Consider the following 14,835-nt stretch of genomic DNA (forward strand, 5'->3'; position numbering starts at 1 on the left):
CCAGGACCTGTGAGAAGTGACATGACCTGAAACCACTTTCATCATATTCCTCTAAGTATGAGCTTCATATGCCCTGAAGACATCTCTTGCAGAATACCCATGAAAACAACTCTTTTTGCATTAGCGCGGGTCCACAGTTTACTACCCGTGCCAATGGGGGAAATCCTCTAAAGAGGGCGCGCCATTGGCGCTCTGTCTCAGAGTCGCACTCGCGCCAACCGAATTGAGTAAAGTTTTCAACGAACATGCTTCCAAAGGTTCTCCTTAACCCATTCACCAACTGAATCTATGTTGAGCTAGGATGGTTTGGCTTCGAATCTCCATAGAAGGGAAATGGTTTGCCACCTTTCATGGAAGTTTCCAAGTGATAAAGCCAATCCCATGAATAATGTGGTTGATCCTATCTCTTTCCTCTCTATCTATAAAAGCTTGTCTCTATGCCTTGAGCAAGCTAGTTCCAGTTCCAACATAGTGATAGAGAATACCAGGAGTTCAAGAGTTTGAAGCTGCAAGAGCCTTCTTTGCACCCATAAGGCCAAATCTAAGTAAGGATATTCTTTGCACCCAAGAGAGAGAGGCTTGTTCTTCTTTGCACCCAAGAGAGAGAGGCTTGTTCCCATCCCAACAAGCTTTGCAAGACTTGTGTAGCTGACTACCCAGCCAAAGGAGGATTTGACGTCAGAACTATGGTTGTATTCTTCTTTGTTATTTATCAATAATAGATGACTATTGTTATGGTTCCACTCTCATTGTCCTATGATTGATGTTGAGTTATATCTTTTCTGACTGATATATAATTGCATCCATTGGATTTTATGCTTGTATTTGTGTTGTTATTTGCATGTGCAGGTGTCCAATCACGGAGATTGTGGGGATCGTGACCGGCCAAAGCAAAGGAACGAGAGCGACGTCTCTTCTACGAATATTAACGTTGGAATCCAAGTAGGTTCTCATCATCCACTTTTAATTTGTAATTAGGAACTTGCATGATAGCATTGTTTAATTGTTGCTAGACCCGGTCTGGGCTAGTAGGGATCGTCTCTGTCCGCAGAGGGGATTTACCTCCACAACAAATTGGCGACCATACTGGGGAGTCTTGTCTCTTTGGTTCTCTCGTTTGATTGCTTAGATAGCTTTCCGGGTTGGATTTCTTGCTGTCTCTTGCTTCCTGGTCTGCCTGGATACTATTTTCAAGCCCTGGATTGCTTGTTTTTGTTTTTGACTTAGAAAACTTGATTAGTGCGCTTTTTAGCCTAACATTCGCGCCAATTGGCGCATGTTGCTCAAAGACAACCCGCGCCAATCCCTTAAAAGCGCGAGTTGCAGCCTGACAGTCGCGCTAGGCCTGTCAACTTTCCAGTTTGCTTGTTTTCAAGCCCTCTGAGCTTGGATTTGTATCTTGCCACGTCTTTTTCAATTACTGGAGTGTGTTTGATCCTTGTTTGACTGGTTTTAGACCTCCGTCCTTTGGGTGTTTGCCTCTTTCCATCGATTTCACATTATAGCCCTAGGGCATCTAGTGGCTTTGTGCATCGAGCCTTCCGTAGGAGTCTTGGGTTCTTTGATCATCCAGTCGACTTTGTGATTACTCTCTTGCATTTGCTCAGTAGTTGTCAAAGATTTTTATTGTTATTCAAGTGATTTGCTTCTTTTTCGCTTGGATTTCGCTTGGCTTCGTTCGGACTTAGATCACATAGTTCATAGAGGTCTTTGTGTTTTCTTCTTGGTTTGAAGGACTGCCTTGGTGTTTTGGGGATTTGATTGCGTTTTCATTGAGTGAAATTTGTCTCTTTTACTCGGTGTTATTATCTCTCAAAATTTGTTTAGTGCACTTTGCCATTGAAAAGAAAACGAACAGTCTCTTTTGCGTTGAATTAGTTAATGGAAATTAGAGCTTTTCATTGATTAGTGATCTTAAAAAAAAAAAAAAGTTTCGTTTATCGTCATTAGCTGCATTAGAGTGGTTCTTGATTGTTTGTGGTCATTTTTTTTGATTGAAAAATTCTCAACTCTCTCATAGTTAGTGTTCATCGAATGAAATGATATTCTTTGGCATATAGCTTGCATTTAGGAATTGTGAGAGATTACATACGGTAGGACTTGGAAATCGAAACCTAATCAAAGATAAACCATAAAATGAACTGAATGAACTTAAAAACGCATTGGAACATAACGCTCACTGTTTAGAGGTCTAGGCTAGAGACGTGCTCCGGCGTCGTTAAACCTAGTCACTGTTGTTTCACATTACGGTTGGGTGATTCCTCTTTTTGTGACTCGATAGTGGTCTAGCACGGACTTGAGCTCCCACGTACCATCACGTATATAGGGGAGACCCCACTAGGTTATCATCCTTTATCCACAGGAAGCCGTGTCTGCCGCCTTACAAGCCGTAACGCACCGAACACAACATTCGAGAAGATTGACTGCCGTACGGGAAGTCCTTGGTTTTCATATGACTGCCAAGGTGTATATGCAGTTTTACGGATTTGTTTGGTAAACCCTTTGCCTAGTCTATCCAGAGTAGTCACTTTTGATCCTTTTCGGACTCCTTAAAAGAAAAGGCTCACTTGAGCAGTTTGTCACTTCGGGCTCACAAAACATTCGAAGGCGACTAGAGTCACCTTTTGTCCTTTTCTCGACTCTTAAAACATGAAAAGGTCAAGTTGTGTCCTTGCGTCTTAAAATTTATTTGGCCACGATTAACATTACCTGGTTAGATCTTGTGTGCGTTAGTTTGAGTAGGGTCCTTTATCGCTAGATTCCCTTAGGTTTTGTTTGAAGTTTGTCATCCTGGTTGAACCGTCGACTCCCGTTCCAAGTGATCAAGGGTCTCTGTCTTCCGTTGCTCCTGAGGTACCGGTTGTGAGTGATACTCTTCCTGTTATCCCGAGTATCCAACCGATCAACTCTCGTGCTCCGGACGACGAGGATTACGAAATTCATTGGAACCCCATTTGGGAGCCTGAAGAGGACGATATTCCTTTTACCCCTCCTGGTGTTTCGTCTCCAATGTCTACCTCTCACATGGATGAGACATCTCCTAGAGTGAGTGAGACACCCGTTTTGTCGAATATCGACACTCCTATCCCGGCTACTTCTCCAGTACCCTCACGCTATAAGTCGTTGAGGGATAATATAAATGCCAGGATCCCTGCTTCGAGTATGTGGGACCCCCATATCACTCCCACTACGGGATCTTTTGTTTCACGAGTGCACAGTACAATTGTCACTTCAGTTCCAACGATTCCAACTGTTTGTGTAGCACATTCAGCTTCGGTTGTTAGTGCCGTTACAACGTCTTCAGCTCTGACTAATGGTATTGGTCCCCCTCACGGCGAAGCGAGTAGCGGCCAGCCGGCACACACACCCAAAGTTGTCCATCCTGCACAAAGTGCACCACCCTCTTCTGGTCCTGTCCCAGGAGGGGGGCCGTATGATGAGTATGGACAAGCTGTTCAGGATCCGAACGTGCAAGGTCCATTCTATTATTACGATTCTACTGGTCAGTACCTTTATCCTTCTCGACCCTTGCCTACTCAACCTATTGTTGAGGTCTCGGTACCATTATCCGTTGCTTGGAACGCCACCACTTTCCATGGGGGCCAAGCAAGGCCTGCACAGCTTCAGGGACCGCCTAACCAAGGCCAGCCGTCTTATATGCAAACCCCCCAAGGGCAGCAATATTACGGCCAGTCTTACCCAGGACAACCTGGGGGCCCACAAGGACAACCCTATCAGGGACAACCTTCGGCTGCTGGTGGTCCATCTTTCACTTATCTGAATCAACCTTATGGTTATCCGGGGCAACCTGGTACCCAGCAAGGTTACTCGTCTGGACAACCAGGACAATTTTACATCCAACAAGGTCAACCTGGTGTCCAGCAAGGTTATCCCTCTGGACAAGCAGGACAAACTTATATTCAACAAGGTCAACCGGCAGTCCAACAGGGGTACCCTTCTGGGCAAGGGGGGCAGCCTTACGTACAGCAGGGCCAACCCACTGCCCAGCCTAGTCATCCTTCTGGGCAAGGGGGTCAGCCTTCCGTACAGCAAGGCCAACCCACTGCCCAGCCTAGTCATCCTTCTAGACAAGCTGGTCAACCTCAAGGTCAACCAGCCGTCCAGCCCGCTCAACCATCTGTTTCGCAAGGAAAACCCTCGGTTGCACAAGGACAACCTGGTACCCAGCAAGCTCATCCTTCTGGCAAACGGGTCCATCCCAAACCCAACCAGGACAACCTTCCGGACAGATGGTCCAAGCTCAACCTGTTCAAGGACATCCTTCTGGGCCCCAGACTCAAATTGGTTATCCAATGCAAGGTGGGTCACAATCCTAACCTTCTTACCAAGCGCAGCCTTCTTACCAGGCTCAGTATGGAGCTCAGCAACCGTATGGTTACCAGAAACCCCAGGGGCAAACTCAGTTCACCCATTATCAAAATTATCAACAAATGCAGGTCACTCCTTATCAGAATTATCAGCAAAAGTATGTTGCACCTGCAAGTCAGGTTGCTAATCCATGGGGTGCTGGGGGGAAAACCCAGGGTCAACTGTCTGCTTATGGACAGAATCCTTATGGACAGAATCCTTATGGGCAGAACTCCTATGGGAAAAATACCTATGGGCAGAACCCTTATGGGCCAGGCCCGTCCGGACAAAGTCCATGGGGGCAACCACCACCTGGTTGGAACCCTGGTACTACCTCTCTTCCACGACCACAGATGTCCTTCAATCCTCAGTTACCTTTCTTAGCGACATTGGAACTGCCAGATGTGTCCAAATTGACAAATGATCCCATTCTTCATAATCCATATTGGCCACCAGTTCCAACTAAGATACCCGGTGATTGCCCAAAATTCGATGGCAAAGCTGGCGAGGACCCTCAAGCCCATGTCATGACCTATCACCTTTGGTGCTCATCCAACTCGTGGCTTGATGATTCCATCCGGCTCCGCCTCTTCCAAAGGACTCTCACCGGCTCGGCCGCTAAGTGGTATATTGAATTGAATCGCGGAACATTTCAAGATTTCAACTCGTTGGCTATGGCTTTCCTAACTCATTTTCAGTTACCCATTCGATATGAGATAGGGACACACCTCCTTACGTCTCTCAAACAGGACATGGCCACGCATATATCCGATCATATACATGAATGGAGACGACGTCGTCGCTTGATCAAATTCTGGATTCCTGATCAGCTCCTAACCGATTGGTTCACAACCTCCTTTGTCCCTGCGATCGCGCGAGACATTTCCATGGGAGCTTGTGTAACTGAAGAGCAAGCTATCGCGCGTGCTCAGTACCTCGACTTAGTTTATTCTCAGTCAGGTACTTTATATGATTATTTGCCAGACGCCCCGAGACCTGGAACATCCAAAGCTCCGCCAAAACCATCTGTTGACGGTGTTATTGGCTCTGTAAACACATCTTCAAAGAAATCATCCGCGAACCCTGGGAAGCAAAAACCGAATGCTTCTAGCGAAAACACTTCCCAGGGTCAATCTAATTCTGGAAACACTTCCGAGGTTAACGCCGTCTAGTCCACCACGGCAGATAAATCCTCGAAAGGGAAAAAGAAAGGGAAAGCAAAGAATAAATCCGAACAGCCCAAACAAGACTCCCCTAAACCTCCACCCGAGGAAGGAGCCAAACGTAAACCTAAGTATCCTTGTCTTATCTGTGACGAGGATCACTACACTAAAGACTGCCCCAGGCGGTCCGAAGTTAGTCGATTGTTGAAAGGTGCTCCTGGGACTCCTGCTGTGCTTAAAGAACCTTTCCCTTCACAGCAAACTCAAATGGTGGCAGATCCATCGCAACCCTCTTCTTCATTCGGGTCTCAAGTATTGATGGCTGGGATGATTCCCATCCATGTCACTACTCGAGCAAAAGAATATCCATCTCATGCTGGGAAAGAGCTCGAGGTCTCCTCCAGCGCTCCTCCGTCCAGTTCTGGTCCACTCCACATCGAGAGACCTAGCACTGAGACGACTATCCGACCCCCTCCAAAAGGTGTACTCCGGAAGTCTTCTTACAACCCTAATGCTCGTGCCGCCCAGCACTATAGCATCATTGAGGACTTAGCTTAGGCTCCGTCTGCTATGTCCACTCTAGAAGTACTCCAGAGTTTCCCCTCCCAGAGGAAGTCCTTGCTATCGGCCATCGGTGGCATAGACCCGACTGACTCGGATATGATTTCTTTTGATCTCGAGGGCCATACGCCGAGACTGCCTCACCAAATCGCTTTCCTCATACAGGTCATTATCAATACTAAAACGATTCATCGTACAATCATTGATGAAGGTGCCTCAACTTGCATCATGTCTGTCGCCTGTTGGAAAGCTTTTGGTTCTCTGACGCTGAGTCAGTCTCCTACGACATTGGAAGCCTTTGATGGAAGAGAGTCCCGTCCTTATGGTATCCTCCAACGGTTGCCCATTTCTTTGGAAGGGAAGACGGTCGAAGTGGAGGTCGAAGTTTTCGATGCTAATCTTACCTACAACCTCCTCCTTAGACGTAGCTGGACATATGCCATGCAAGCCGTGGCCTCCTCTCTTTTTCGTGTCATTCGTTTCCCTCATCAGGGGAAGATTGTCACTGTGGACCACCTCTCCTTCTTCGCCTCCTCTTCCGAAGGCAACGTGCCTTTCGTGGAGCATACCTCCAAATCGTGTGGGAGTGTGGGAGTTGGACTCTTTAAAGATCCTGCCCTGATGGGTGTCTTTCCCCTCCCACCTCCTAATCTCGCTCCTATTGATATGATTTCCGTGCGCTCTGATCTGTGGGTCCTTCCTCCCGCTCATCAGATAGAATCTTGGGGCGATATGATGCTGTTGAGTCCCGCCGAGCTCAACTATGTCGAAATCGTTGCTGCATCGGCTCCCCCTCCCAAACCTGCTCCTCCGAGCGGTGTTCCCGACTCGTATGTTCATTCCCCTTGGCTTGGAGATGATGCTACTTCAGATCCATTAAAGGAAATATTTCCTTCCGATGAAGCCATTATAGAGACCATGTCTCTTGAGGAACCCCCTTGGTCTGATCATCACCACCGTTCCTCGTTCCTCCCTGCCCATCAGGAAATGATCGCCTGTCTCGAACGGTTTGCTTCTTGTATCCCATTTCAGCCCCTTCAAACACCTATTCAAATTTACCAAGTAGCTTCTGAAGGCAATATGGGAAACATTACGCAGACCCAACCTATCGACATCTCTGTGAAACTAGGGATTGTCGAGCATATTCACATTGGAGTCACTTGCACTCCAGAGGAAGTTCAACTCTACACCGATCTTTTTCGCGAATTTCGTGATGTCTTTGCTTGGTCCTATGAAGAGATGCCTGGCATTGACCCTAGCATAGTGGTGCATGAGATACCTACGTATCCGGGTGCTAAGCCCGTTCGTCAATGCCTACGCCCCATCCACCCCCGGAAGGCTGCAGCCATTAAAGCAGAAGTCGAAAAGCTTCTCAAGGCTGGTTTCATTTATCCCATTCCACTTACGGGTTGGGTTTCTAATATAGTCCATGTGAACAAAAAGCAGGGCACTATTCAAGTCTGTGTTGATTATCGTGACATTAACCGCGCCTGTCCTAAGGATAACCTCCCCACGCCCTTCATCGATCAGCGTATTGATGATTGTGCAGGAAGCGAAATCTATTCGTTTATGGACGGTTTTTCTGGATATAACCAGATCAATATCGCGCCCGTTGATCAACATAAGACGGCCTTTATCTGTCCTTGGGGCACTTTTGCTTATAAGAAGCTCCCTTTCCGTTTAAAGAATGCCAGTGCTACCTTCCAACGTGCAATGTCCTATGCTTTTCATGACATCCGTCACATTGTACAGCCGTATCTGGATGATCTTCCAGCTCATTCAGTCAAACGTCAGGACTATCCTTCCCATCTTCGTGAAATCTTTCTCCGCTGTCGACACTACCGTATCAGGCTTAATCCTCATAAATGTGTCTTCTGCATTGAATTAGGCCGAATACTCGGGTTTATCATCTCCCGAGAGGGTATCCGTTTGGATCCCCTCAAAGTTGAGGCTATTCTGAATCTTCCTCCCCCTGCTTCTTTGCAGTAGTTGCAGAGCTTGCAGGGCAAAGAAAATTTCCTAAGACGATTCGTTCCGAACTATGCCGAGGTGGCTAAAGGTTTTACACGGTTATTGAAATGAGATACACCCTTTCATTGGGATCCTATCGCTCAGGAGTCCTTCGAACGTCTCAAACACCTCCTTGTTTCTGCTCCATTATTGCGACCTCCGAATTATCACCGTGATTATACTCTGTATATGGCCGCCGCCGATACCACTATCGGCATGGTTCTCATGCAAGACGATGATGATGGCAATGAGCACGTCATATATTACCTCAGCCGCAACCTCTTGGATACGGAAACTCGATAGGCTTACGTAGAGAAGTTGGCATTGGCCGCCGTTTGTGCTGTCCAACGCTTCCGGCATTATATCTTGTTGTGCACCACGACCGTGATTTCCGACTACAACCCGATGACATACATTTTGTCACGTCAGTTGCTGTGGGGCAAATACTCAAAGTGGATCATCATCCTCCAAGAGTTTGACTTGGAATTTACTGCTGCCAAGTCTAAGAAGTCCCTGGTCTTTGCTGAGTTACTTTGCTCTTTGCCGTCTCCTTCTGCACCCCCTCTTTCAGAGGATCATATCCCAGATGAAACTCTCTTTCTGATCAGCACCCTCAATCTCTGGTATGGGGATATTATTGTCTATTTGCAGACCTCCTCTTTCCGCCCCGCTGTATCCAAAGATGCTCGGCGGCGGATCCGTCACCAGTCTCAACCCTATCGTATCATTGGGGACACCCTGTACCGTCTCGGTGTTGACTCCGTCCTCCGCCGCTGTCTAACCCTCGAGGAAGCTGAGAGAGTCCTGAATGACTGCCACTCTAGTGCTTGTGGTGGTCACATGTCCGGATATGCCACAACTCAGAAAATCCTTCGCGCCGGTTATTTCTGGCCCTCCATTTTTAAGGATTGCATTCTTGCCGTCCGTTCGTGTCATGCGTGCCAGATATACCAGCAAAAAATGCGTGCGCCACCAGCTCCGCTGCACCCTATGGTCACCGTAGGCCCTTTTGCAAAATGGGGCATTGATTATACAACCTGTAAGCCTCGCTCGGCTGGGGGGCATGGGTTTATCATCATTGCCGTCGATTACTTTACAAAATGGGCAGAGGCGATGCCCACATTAACTGAAGACGGTCACACAACGGCGTAGTTTTTGTTCAATCATGTTATTGCGCGGTTTGGAGTTCCGCAGGCATTTCCGTAATCACATGATGACCGAACTGACAACCCAACTAGGCTTACGACATGATAGTTCGACCCCGTACTATCCTCAGTCTAATGGCCAGGTTGAAGCCGTTAACAAGATTTTGGTTACAATGCTTCAACGTACTGTGGACATGCATAAGTCTAATTGGCATCTGATGTTGTTTCCCGCCTTGTGGGCCTACCGAACCTCTGTGAAGGATGCCACCGGTTTCACTCCATTTCAACTAGTTTACGGACTGGAGGCTACCCTTCCTATAGAATGTGAAATTCCTTCGTTAAAAATAGCCATCGAGTTGCTTCCCAACACTACTCCGGTAGAGGAACGGCTTCTTTACCTAGAACGGTTGGACGAGACCCGTCGCCTAGCCTCTCTAGCTATCGAAGCTCAAAAGAAGAGAGTTAAAACTCACTTCGACCATACCATCCATCCTCGTTCCTTTGTTGAGGGAGATCTAGTCCTGCTATACGACCAAGCAAATGACAAGCTGGGGGCAGGCAAACTCGAGCCCATGTGGCTAGGCCCTTATATTGTAAAGAAAGTGTTGCAGAAAGGGGCATATGAGCTAGTTGACTACGAAGGTAATCCTCTTGATAAGCCCCGCAATGGGCTGTACTTGAAAAAGTACTATGCATGATTTCATGCACTTCGATTTATACATGTGTGTGTGTGTGTGTGTGTGTGTTTTCATGTTTTTGGCTTAGTGTGAAAGCGTGATTCCCCCTTATTGTGTTTTTGCTCCTTGTGCAGATGTCAGGTGCACCTTATGTTGGTTTCGCTGATGGTGCCTGCCACAGCACTGCAATTTGTCCTCTGCGGCGTGGGTGATCTACGATCCTCACTGTGAGTTGATAGATCTTTAAGGCGTGTGTTTAGGCTGTACTACAAACAATGTTGCTGAATATAGCGCTGTTATTGAATTATTATCCGAGGCGATTAATCTCGGTATTCGTACATTGGTTGTTAACCTAGACTCTCAACTTGTCGTCCATCAGCTCAATGGGCGATATTCCGTCAGAGACCGTCACATTTTAAGGTTGTACTTACGTGTTAAATTGTTAGAAAGGAATTTTGACTTTATCACATATCAACATATTCCACGATGATTAAACACATTATCTGATGCATTGGCTAATCATGTATTAGATAGACATTTGCGTAATTTATAATAAAAACATCATACAAGCAAGCACATAAAAGCACAATAATAAACCATAGGCATATGTATATATATATATGTGTGTCGCAATGTTTGCACCGCGTGCATTACATAGTTGAAAAAATAATACATGTTCATCCTTATACATCCTGGGACGACATGTCCCTCAAAAAATATGCATAAAAGAAGCCTAAAAGTCTAGTCGCGGTGGTGCTCATGATAGCACGTCACCGCGCGCACCAAGCGTCTCAATAGACGATGGATGCGAGTCGGCACCCCCACTGTGTGCCTTTGGTATGCAAAGGGCACGTCCGCCAGTCTAGCGTAACCCGGAATCACTCGGGTGAGTCCCTCGAGATTCTGCACCAGCGCTTCCCCCACAACACCCCCTGCTTGAGGGTCGGCTGCGAGTTGGACCCTTCGCGCTACAGGAGACAAGCCGGCTGGTCGCTCTGGGCCAACATCTGCATATACGCACAACTGTCATCAGAAAATACATGTATTGACAAAAACAAAAAAAAAATAAAAATACATAAAACATCAAAAAACGAAGAGATCATACCCAACTCCTTGTCCCATTCCTCTCCCTCTGGCAGTGGGAGGTCTGGATCCCCCATGAAATTAGTCCCTGCGTATGGCCAATCCTCTACCACGATCAGCTGTTGGCGGAGCCATATGAGGAATTCAGGCCGCCAGGACATCTGCTGGCCCCCTCCTCCTCTGGGCATCAGTGCTGCTCAGCGAGCCATCCTAGGCTCTCGTGGCAATGGATCAGCCACTATAGCTCCCTAAATATGAAAGAGGGGTAATCGTTCCAGGAAGAACGACACCACAATCGAGCCATACCCGAACTGTTTCACTCCTCCGCGCTTACACTTTGTAAGCTGCCTTTTGATATTGGTAGTCACCGTTGTAGCCCAGTCAAAAATGGTGGGGCTGAGGCATTCTGTCGCTAGTAACATATGATTCTTGCTCGCCTCATGGGGCGCCTGTACCCCAGCTGCACGCGTGATGGTGAATAGTATCACCTTGAGAACCAGGTCCCGAATGGTGGCGATATCCACCTTGGCGCTGTTTTTCCCAAATTGTGCCTCTGGACACACTCGGGCCATCACTTCACATATCTTCCCCCCGGAAGGTCTGCTTCCAGTCAAAATGGGACTCGCCCCTCTCCGTGATAGCCTAGTAATGAAACACGCATCAAACACGTCCAGCTCTAAGGTTTGGTCCCGTAAGCGGAATACTTGGTCATCAACATCCCAAGCATCAACTATGAACTGCAATAACTCGGGCTGAGCTCGCAGATAAGATGTGAGGAAGAATTTTTTGAGACCACAATCTCTTAAAGCATTCATACATCCCTCGTCCTCTATGGCCAAGGCATATACGGCATCATGCTCCCGTTCTTTCCATTCCACCACCATTTTTGCTTGTTTCCTGCACCCACAAGGATGAATAAATCATTATTAGAACACTGGTAAGCTTACAAACCGGAAAAATTTCACAAATAATGATAAAATTCAAGGTAAAAATTAGGTCGCGCGGTTGGCGCGGCCCCTTTGGGAAAATCACCCCATTGGCGCGGGTTCGTGCCGGATACCCACGCCAATGGGGCGCGGCCCTAAATTTTAAAATCCTCCTTGCAGAGGCTCAATCAGGGAACACAATGCATAAAAAGGGTAGGGAAATGGAGCTAAGGGAAGCGCCTCTTACCTGGAACCGACGAAATTTCAAATGGTTGCACGGATTGGCTGTAATCACTGTTCGAAGTTCACTCCCCAAACGGACCACTGCTACTATTCAAGAGGTAAAAAGTAAAAGTAATTCTATTTTTTACCATTTTCACCATATTTATAAACTTTTTGACTTGTACTTAGGTTTAAAAAGTTATTTTTTGAATATTTTAATATATTTTTGGTCAAAAATGGATTTTACGCTTACTTCTTGTGCAGCGACAGGTCTTTTACGCAACTTTGATGGTGAAACGAGTTGTATTTTATACTTTTTCGGACTCGGTAAATACACGAAAAAGTAACTGTGGAGTCATCTTTCAGCTCTTTTCTGACTCGCTAAACATGAAAAGATCGCCGAGTTGTCCCTCTTGACTCGTTAAACGTAAATAAGAGGCGGTCATCTTTAAACTCTTTTCCGACCGTGTAAAAACGAAAAGATCGTCGGACCCTTGTCATTTTAGGTTCGTTAATGGTTACGAAATGACGTGATATCAATCGATTTTTTACTTTTTCAGGTCGATGTCACTACATATGAAAAGTACTCCTCGATCGTAATGACCGGGCGGTTCTTTCGAGCATTGTTTTATACTTTTTCGGGCTCGGGAGACACAACTTTACGAAAAAGGACCCCCCTGGAGTTTTCTTTTCTGCTGTCTTTTCAGACTCTCTAAACAGGAAAAGATGTCGAGTTCTTCCTTTGCCAGGCTCGTTAAAACTTAGTGACATCGGATTCTGTCGTAATGACGCTTTACAAGCATATGCTATCCCCGTCAAGTTTGTTAAAAATAACTGGGGTACTCGCCAGAAATGGTGGGGAAAATGGACCCATAATTATTGTCGTGTCGGCAGTATGTCGCTCTTGAACATGGCACTAGTCTGCATTCGTGTCTGGGTGGGAACATCTCATCTTGTTTTACACTAGCCTCAGTGGGTTTGGGTTATCCTATTTGACCTCTCATCCGCTCATTGCCTTGTCACCATGACCTTTGCTCATTTGATGTCAAATACTGCCAAGTCCACTGTCGTGCCACCGATATGTTCAAGAGAAGTTGACCTATGCAGAATTACAACCTCCCTCTGATGCCTCACATAATTCTGATTCACCACAACATTCTTCCTCTGTCTCGTGTCAATGATGTGGGAAACATTATGGCCCACCTTTGATCAAGGTCACTTCCTGTCGACTTCAGCTCATTATCCAGGAAGCTGATCTAGAGACTCCCTTCCGGTGCCTTGGAGCCTGCATGCCTCAATGGCAGGTTCTTCGTGTTCGACGAGAGGTTTTCATCATTGGCCTCCGATCGAATGATTCTACAGGTGTTCAACGCCAGGTCACTCATTCACACGCCGTAGATTGTACCTATAGTACTTTGAGGGCCATTGTCATTATTGGTGGTACCTCTCACGTCTGTTAATAGCTTTCATTATTGGCTGGTAATCAGACGATGTTCAACTTCAACTCATGTATTCACATGCTTGAACTTGTACTCTGTTCGGGTTGAGATGGAGCGCAAGACCCTGGATTTTGTTTATTGGAATCTAGGCTGCGATTTGTGGCTTATTATGATCATTACATGACTCATTCACTGGATGGCTGCGACCATGCTTGAGTCTCTTTATCGATCCTCGTTGGATGGCTGCGCCCATACCTTGGATCTAGATTATTGTGTACTCTGTTATGGATGGCTGCGCCCATACCACATGTATCATGTACTTGAGATATCAGTTGTACTTCTTTTTGCAGGTTCTCCGGCGGCTGTGTTTTCCGTTACGCATGTTCTTGTAAAGCATTTCACCCCTCTCTCTCCCTCGGGCCTCATGCTTTAGGGGCATCTGTTACACAGCAATTTGTCACCGTTTGTCACCGTCCCTGTTACCCCTCACCTGCACACTGGAGGACTCATTCCGGGACCTGTGAGAAGTGACATGACCTGAAACCACTTGCATCATATTCCTCTAAGTATGAGCTTCATATGCCTTGAAGACATCTCCTGCAGAATACCCATGAAAACAACTCTTTTTGCATTAGCGCGGGTCCATAGTTTACTGCCCACGCCAATGGGGGAAATCCTCTTAAGAGGGCGCGCCATTGGCGCTCTGTCTCAAAGTCGCACTCGCGCCAACCGAATTGAGTAAAGTTTTCAACGAACAAGCTTCTGAACGTTCTCCTTAACCCATTCACCAACTGAATCTATGTTGAGCTAGGATGGTTTGGCTTCGAATCTCCATAGAAGGGAAATGGTTTGCCACCTTTCATGGAAGTTTCCAAGTGATAAAGCCATTCCCATGAATAATGTGGTTGATCCTATCTCTTTCCTCTCTATCTATAAAAGCTTATCTCTATGCCTTGAGCAAGCTAGTTCCAGTTCCAGCATAGTGATAGAGAATACCAGGAGTTCAAGAGTTTGAAGCTGCAAGAGCCTTCTTTGCACCCATAAGGCCAAATCTAAGTAAGGAGATTCTTTGCATCCAAGAGAGAGAGGCTTGTTCCCATCACAACAAGCTTTGCAAGACTTGTGTAGCTGACTACCCAGCAAAAGGAGGATTTGACGTCAGAACTATGGTTGTATTCTTCTTTGTTATTTATCAATAATAGATGACTATCGTTATGGTTCCACTCTCATTGTCCTATGAT

This window comes from Pinus tabuliformis, chromosome 5_2 (assembly GCF_031772625.1).
Source record: "Pinus tabuliformis cultivar Carrire ecotype Pingquan chromosome 5_2, CPIR1, whole genome shotgun sequence".
NCBI classification, from domain to species: Eukaryota; Viridiplantae; Streptophyta; class Pinopsida; order Pinales; family Pinaceae; genus Pinus; species Pinus tabuliformis.